General features: G+C 42.5%; 1 long non-coding RNA gene across 4 annotated transcripts; it reads left to right on the forward strand.

The window, feature by feature from the left end:
• Positions 1-349: 349 nt before the first annotated feature.
• On the forward strand, positions 350-6,227 carry LOC112964106. 4 transcript variants are annotated; one of them, XR_003252861.1, is made up of 6 exons: positions 350-413; positions 1,397-2,611; positions 3,510-3,572; positions 3,691-3,778; positions 4,510-4,655; positions 5,844-6,225. It is a non-coding gene; the product is annotated as an uncharacterized LOC112964106 (long non-coding RNA). The 4 variants fall into 4 exon arrangements; XR_003252858.1 differs by having other exon boundaries at positions 3,691-4,655; positions 5,844-6,227; XR_003252860.1 differs by lacking the exons at positions 4,510-4,655; positions 5,844-6,225 and adding an exon at positions 4,722-5,831.
• The last annotated feature ends 464 nt before the right edge of the window (positions 6,228-6,691 follow it).

The raw sequence follows: 6,691 nt of genomic DNA on the forward strand, positions 1-6,691 counted from the left end.
CGCCGCCGCCCCCGGCGGGACGGGGGGAGGAAGGGGGCTCGCGGCGCGGAAAGGAACCGGAGCGGAGCGGGGCGAGGGGAGGGGGGAGCAGCCGCCAAGGCCGCGAGGGAAGGCGAGGGGAGGTGAGAGCCAGAGCGTCCCCACGGCCGGCCGCCCTACTTCCCCCCCCCCCCAATGGCGTCTTCTTCCTCCTACGTCACGCGCCGCTCGGTCACGCGCTCCTCCCCCCGCCGCCAATGGGAGGGGTGGACGCGGCGGAGGCGAAAGGCACCGCCCAAAACTCCCGGAGAGGAGGGGCGGAGCCTCCCGGACGGGAGGGGGCGGGGCCGCGCTCGCCGGCCGGGGCGGGGGGCGGTGTGGGGCCTGCGGGGAGCGGCGGGGCCTGCCCGGTCTTGCGGCCCCCTCGCGTCTCGGTAAGTGCGTGCGCACGCACGTATGTGTGTAACTGTGTACAGATGCCTGACAAAATGCCGACGTGCAGCGATGCATGTGTGCGTACGAAGGTGCACCTGACAAAATGTCGCCGCTGCGGGTGGTGGGAGGGAAGGGGCGCCCCTCAGAGCCGGCCCCGCGCGTCCCACGGCGCAGCAGGGATAGCTCCGCTGAGTCACGTCCGAGGCGCGGCCGTTTTTTCCGTTGCCTATAAAGGCAAGCCGGAGTGGCTAGCACAGGCGAAGGTAGCTGCTTACCCAGGTCGACAGCTGGGTGAGGGGAGTCTCGTCTAGAGGTCCTGTCTCCATAAAGTTTCTAAAAATACCAAGCTGCTCCTCAAACATACAATAAACGGCAATTACTTGACAGAATGCTGAACTGGAATGGTATTTGTGGCCTAAGCGGAACAGATAGCTTTACCACATCTAGACTAATACGTCAGTAGAGAGAGAAACCCATGCAAGATTTATACACACATACGAATTTGGTTTTTAATGTCATCATCCTAAGACTTTCAAATGCAGTAAATGTACCTACGGAGCTCATCACAAGCAGAGGGCCAGCGCCTATAATGAATATAATTAAACACAGCTTTCGTTCCATCAAACTTCAGTGGCCCTATTCATGTGAATAAAGTTATATTAGTGTTTATATGTTTATATTAAAAAAAAAGTCCATGATAAAATGCTTTAAACAGAGATGTGAGAGCAGGCAATGAAAAAGGCATGCAAAAAATGTTCTGTAAGGTTCCTTGACCATAGGGGTCTTTCTCTGACAGTGTTTCATACACTCAAGAACTAGATTACTGCCTTGTTGAATTGAATGTCATACCTTAATTAAAAGCTACCCACACAAACCAGTCTAAACTACTGCAACATAACTTCTCTCTAGTGCTCATTTAGTGGTAAGAAAAATAATGCTTATGAAAAGGCATCACAATGCAATTTCCTTTTTTCTCTGTCAGATAATATTAATGTTCTGTTGTGTGAGAAGGAATAGAGGAAAAAATAGAGAATGCCACCAGGAGAACAAAGATCACATTTCCTGAAGCAAGAAACCTCATTACCAAACAGTATCACAGTCACATACAAAATGGATTTCTTTTTTACCTTTTTATTTTCTCCAAATGTAAATAAATAGAAAAAAGGTTAAAAATCAATGCAGACAAAATCTTCAAAGTATCTTTTCTTTAAATAAATTCACAGTTTTGTGGGTGTGTGATTTCAACAAATTATTATAAACACTGTGTTTTGCTGGAAGTGATACTGGCTTCTGCTAATCGTGTCTTCCATGAATAGCCAGTAAAACTGACTGGAATGTTAGCTATTCCTCTTCCAGGCTGAATCAAAGAAGCAAGTAAGATCAATTTTGGATTAAGGTTGCCAGAGATGATGGAAGTCAACGCTCAAGAATACAGGCTGCTTGTGAGGCCAAGCAGGTTGGGGCTTTCCCTGGTAGCCGATTGCAAATGCATCTGCTAAGACTCTGCTGTTGCCTGTATCAGAGACAAAATACACTACATAAGCAACAAAGACAAAAGAAGGGCAGCAGAAAACAACTTTAGTCTGAGTGGAAGTAGAGACAGCACTCCAAGTGACACAGGACTGTGTGCAAGGCTGTCTTGAAAACTGTGAGCAAAAAAACCTTCCTGTTCTTATATCTTTCTACTGTTTTCAGAGAAATGAGATTCTATATACATTCTTTATAAAGAAACAAGATTATACTAAAGAATATGCCTGATTTATACTTTTCAGTTTTCCTTCAAATAGAAATGATCCGTATATTGGTTAAACCTTATTGGTCAAAAGGATAGCTGTTGGGTTTTGGTACTTTCTGCATGGGTGATTTTTCATCAATCTTCAGTCAAGTGTGTTATTATATTGAACACTGTGATGGAAATATAGTCTATCTTCCAGTGAGAAAGACTTAACCGATGTTTGAAATGCTTGAATTGCTCCCACTGCTTGCACAGAAGCTGAAGCTTTTAGAAGGGCTACGGGGGAGACACCCCATATGAATTCTGCATGCTGAATGGGCCCGGGGTACAGCTGCTGACAGCATAACTGCGAGCATCATTTTTCTAACAGAAGGCACAACAAAGCATAAGAAACCAGCTGCAGCTCAATTTCAGCAGACTACGTTTCTCTAAGAATCCTCTGCCATGGCACGCAGTTAGCAGGTATATCTTCCCGCTGGCAGTAAGCTGCTGCAAGTGACTATTGTGTTTCATCATTTCTGTTTTCCTCTCTCTCTCTTGCTTGGAACTTGTGATTACTGTCTTTTCTTGCATGGGAAGTCTGAAGTACTATATTATCCAAAACTGCAGACATCAGTATTAAACAAAATAAAAAGGATCATCTGGCTGAGAAGAGAAAATTCTGTCTGAGCTACAGAAAATGTTACATTTTACTATAACCTGATATGCATGGCTTGTTAGAATCTGCAGGTTTAATTGTCTGTGGTAGTTGTCAAGCTATTTTATTTTAATACTGTTAATTTAATTGGGAAAGTGTTTATTTCAGCATATTCAGAAGACAGAATGCCTCTTTTCCATCTAATTTGGTGTGCTTTGACTTTTTACATAGCTTCCTAAAAATACCTTTACAGACCTTCTGTTTTAAAATTTTTTTATTAATCCATTGGGAGGGAACATTTTTCACAGTTCTTAAAGAAATAGACTTTACAAGACAATCTAATTTGTAAAGATGGCCTCATATCTTACTTTATGGCCCCATATCTTTTTGTTATTGTCCCTAAGATTCACTGTGTCTTTTGCTGCAGAGGTCTGACAGTGAACAACGGAACTTCTTGTAGCTAAGTGCCACTGAGGCAGCAACACTATGGTAGTGGTATTGTAATGAAGCAGAATCAGACAAAAGGCACTTTTGCAGCAGGAGTTCCAAGAACATAACTACCCTGCACAGTAGATAGAAATAACTGTATATAGTCACTAGCCACTTAAGGTGGATTCATTTCATCTAACTTGTGGACACCCACATTTAGTCAGATAAGTTCCAGATAAATCTGTTTTAAGAGGAACACCTGACTGACTGGGCAACATGTACTTTTCCCCACAGCATCAGTGGAACAACTGTGTTTCACCGTCGGCCATGATTTCTGACAGAAATGAAAACGGAAAAGTTAACTATGTTGCTAATTACAACTGCATGAAAATACCTTTTAAGATATATTTGCTATTTCACAGAGAAACTACAATGAATGAAATGTGTGAATTTGTGTTTCTAACATGACTAACAGGAACACCCGGTCTAGAAGGAGAGATAGGACACACTGTTCTACCAACTGGCAATCACAAGTAACATCAACCTGTCCATCAAAAAACATAGTAGGTATTTTTATCTAGGGTGAGATTAATACTTCAGGTTACTTAAATGATGGCAAACACAAATATAATGTTAAGAAGTGTGAATGTATTAAAAAGATATGGTCTGTTCCAAAAAGAAAGACAAGTGTTCAGCTACTGAAGATGAAGAGTAAGGCATATGAACCTGAACATACTTTACCCACTCACTCTATGCTTAGAGCCTCAATGTACCCATGGGGATGTACTTGACAGGTTCAGTAATGTGTTTAGAGACTTTGTGCGGCATGAAATTTGTTTCTAATTTGTAGAAACAAGTAAATCACAGAATCTGATTTCTAGGTAAGAAACAATGCTGGCAGGGGACAACTGTTATTTTTTCTTGTAAAGAAAAAGACACTGATTATTTTTTTAAAAAATCACTTCTCTATGTTGAAGAGAAACTGTCTGTAAATGTCATTCCCTCTAGGATAAGCAGTTATGAATCCTTTGCCGATTTATATGATCTTTTTCATACATACAGTGAGACACATATGGCAATGCTGAATAGCATCCCCATGTGTTTCTAATAGCTCCTCTCGCTGACAAGTAGCATCCTGAGCTCGCCCTCCGCCATTCATTCAGCCTCTCCTCTTAGTATTTTCACTTGCAGGGCTGAAGGCTCTGCTGAGGCTCTAAATATTTTGTTCAGTGTTTCTTCTTCTGCCACTGTCCCTGAAATAAACATCCCTCAAATCCTTTACTTCGTGAATTAGTAAAGGAACTGCTGCATGAAAGGAACTGCAAAACTGGGGGCAAAATGGAGTGATAAATAGATGCATCAGCATGCTTAGGGCAAGCTCAGAGAAGCGAGGGGCTGAAGATCCGAAAAAAAAAGAAGCACTCAGAAGAAAACCATCAGGTAAATGCTTTATTCATTTGTTATAATTATTTATATGCTTTTTTTCTCTTTAATGCTTTTCCCAAGGAAAAGAAGAAAAGGAGAATGAATAAAGGTCTGGGCTAAGAATGAGGAGGAAGTAAAACTTTTTCCTAAGGTTCCTTTTTTCTAAGGTTCTTCCCCTCATATTCACACCTCAGAATTGTTCTCCAAGTGCCTCAGTTTTGGAAAATTTGGACATTATCCTGAATACACCTGATTGATCAGTGTATCTCTTTAAAGCTACCCATCCAAGTCTCTCCAGTTCCTCTTGTATTATTAATAATTAAGCTATAATAATAATTCTTGTGCTCTCTGACAGCATTACTCAAAACAATGTGCAGATGTGCCATTTATTATAGGAAATAAAACATTTAAGATGTAAAATATGTTCGTTAGACAAGCACTGTCCTCCATGAGAACGCCTTTTGTTAGAATGGCATAACTGTAGTGCAGATATTCCCAAGACTGACTGAACTGTAACTATTCTCACAAACCATTTCATTTCCCGGAGGCCTTTAATCTGAATTTTAATTATTAAGGACTTGCAGCTAAGAACATGAAGATAGAATCTATCCAGGGCAAAAATGCAACATACGACAGCAAGATTCTCCAGGACTGTAAGATATGGAAATTTCTGTTTGTGATGCTTTGGAACAAACAGATTGGCATCCTGTGGAAGTTTGAGTAAAAATCCCTTTCTGTGTTATACCACAATCCCACTCTTCAGCCCTGTGTCAGGGCCCTGACAGCATCCCTGCTCTTGGAGGTGAGGTCTGGCTGACAGGCTGAGGCTCTCATGCTTGGTCCCCACTGGAGCTACAGCTCCAGTGGTGTCGCAGCCTTGCCTGGCCATGGACCTGCTGAGCCGAGCCCCAGCCCCGACCTGCAGGCACTCACCTGGCCTGGCCTTGGCCCAGCCTGGCCCCACGGCGATGCCCAATGCCCCTTGGGTCTGGGGCTGCTCTGGGTGTCCCCGGTGGCCTGTGCCCTCAGGGTGAGGGGACAGGTCCTGGCACCACCAGCAGTCCCCACCACTGCCAGCCCCAAGGATCCGCCAGCCCCTGCAATGCCATGGCACCCTGAGATGCTGGAAAAGCAAAAATTACTCAGTACGAATTGTTGGGTGCTCAGCTGCTACAATTATGATTTCTTGGCTTTGTGGTACAGGTGTCCACATTGTAGCAGTGGTGGTTGGAAGGTTTCACTGGCAAGGATTAATCCTCTTGGATGGCAACGAGTGTGAGCAGCCAGAGGGATTCTATGCTGACAAAATTGGCAAAGGATACTGAGAGAATAAATGCATTACAAGCCCATATACATAATGTTGTATTTATACTAGCAGCCTGGGAAACAAACCAGAGGAATTAAAAATTTCCCTGATGAAAAGAAATGTGCTATGAATGGCATTTTGGAGGTTTTCTTGGACAATTTGAATGGCTGGAACATATATTTAAAAAAAAAGTTATAGACTATTTTGCAAGCATAAAAATAGTGAAAAAGTGCATTTGGGGTAGTATAGAACACTATAACTTGTTCTGAAGAAGCTGTAACTTGTACCAGAGTTATTAACAACTTGGATACAGAGAACCTTGAATGCATCATTTTAACTGGCAAAACCCAAGAAAGGGACATTGCTGGGAATCAGTGAAAAAACACTAATCAAACCAAAAAATAGTTTGATTTTCTTCATAAAAACTTGTCTATATTCTGCCTGTGTGTGTGAGGAGAAGGAGAGGAAGTGATGTGATAGGCATCTATTTAGAAAATCTGTATTGGAGGACCTGAGAGACCAGCTATGAACCACCAATTAAATTTTAGGAATGCCTCATCTTTCACTTCTTAAACAATAGAGCACACAGTATGTGGTAATCCTATTTTGGATTTAACACATCAAGAGAATCATAGCATTGGAGATGATTTCCTAGGCATCAGTGACATAAATATTGGCAAAAAAAGAATGGAACCCCTAAGCAATTAGTAGACATTTAAGATGATGACAGGCAGAATATGATGCA

This window comes from Apteryx rowi, unplaced genomic scaffold (assembly GCF_003343035.1).
Source record: "Apteryx rowi isolate R43461 unplaced genomic scaffold, aptRow1 scaffold_185, whole genome shotgun sequence".
In the NCBI taxonomy this organism is placed as follows: domain Eukaryota; kingdom Metazoa; phylum Chordata; class Aves; order Apterygiformes; family Apterygidae; genus Apteryx; species Apteryx rowi.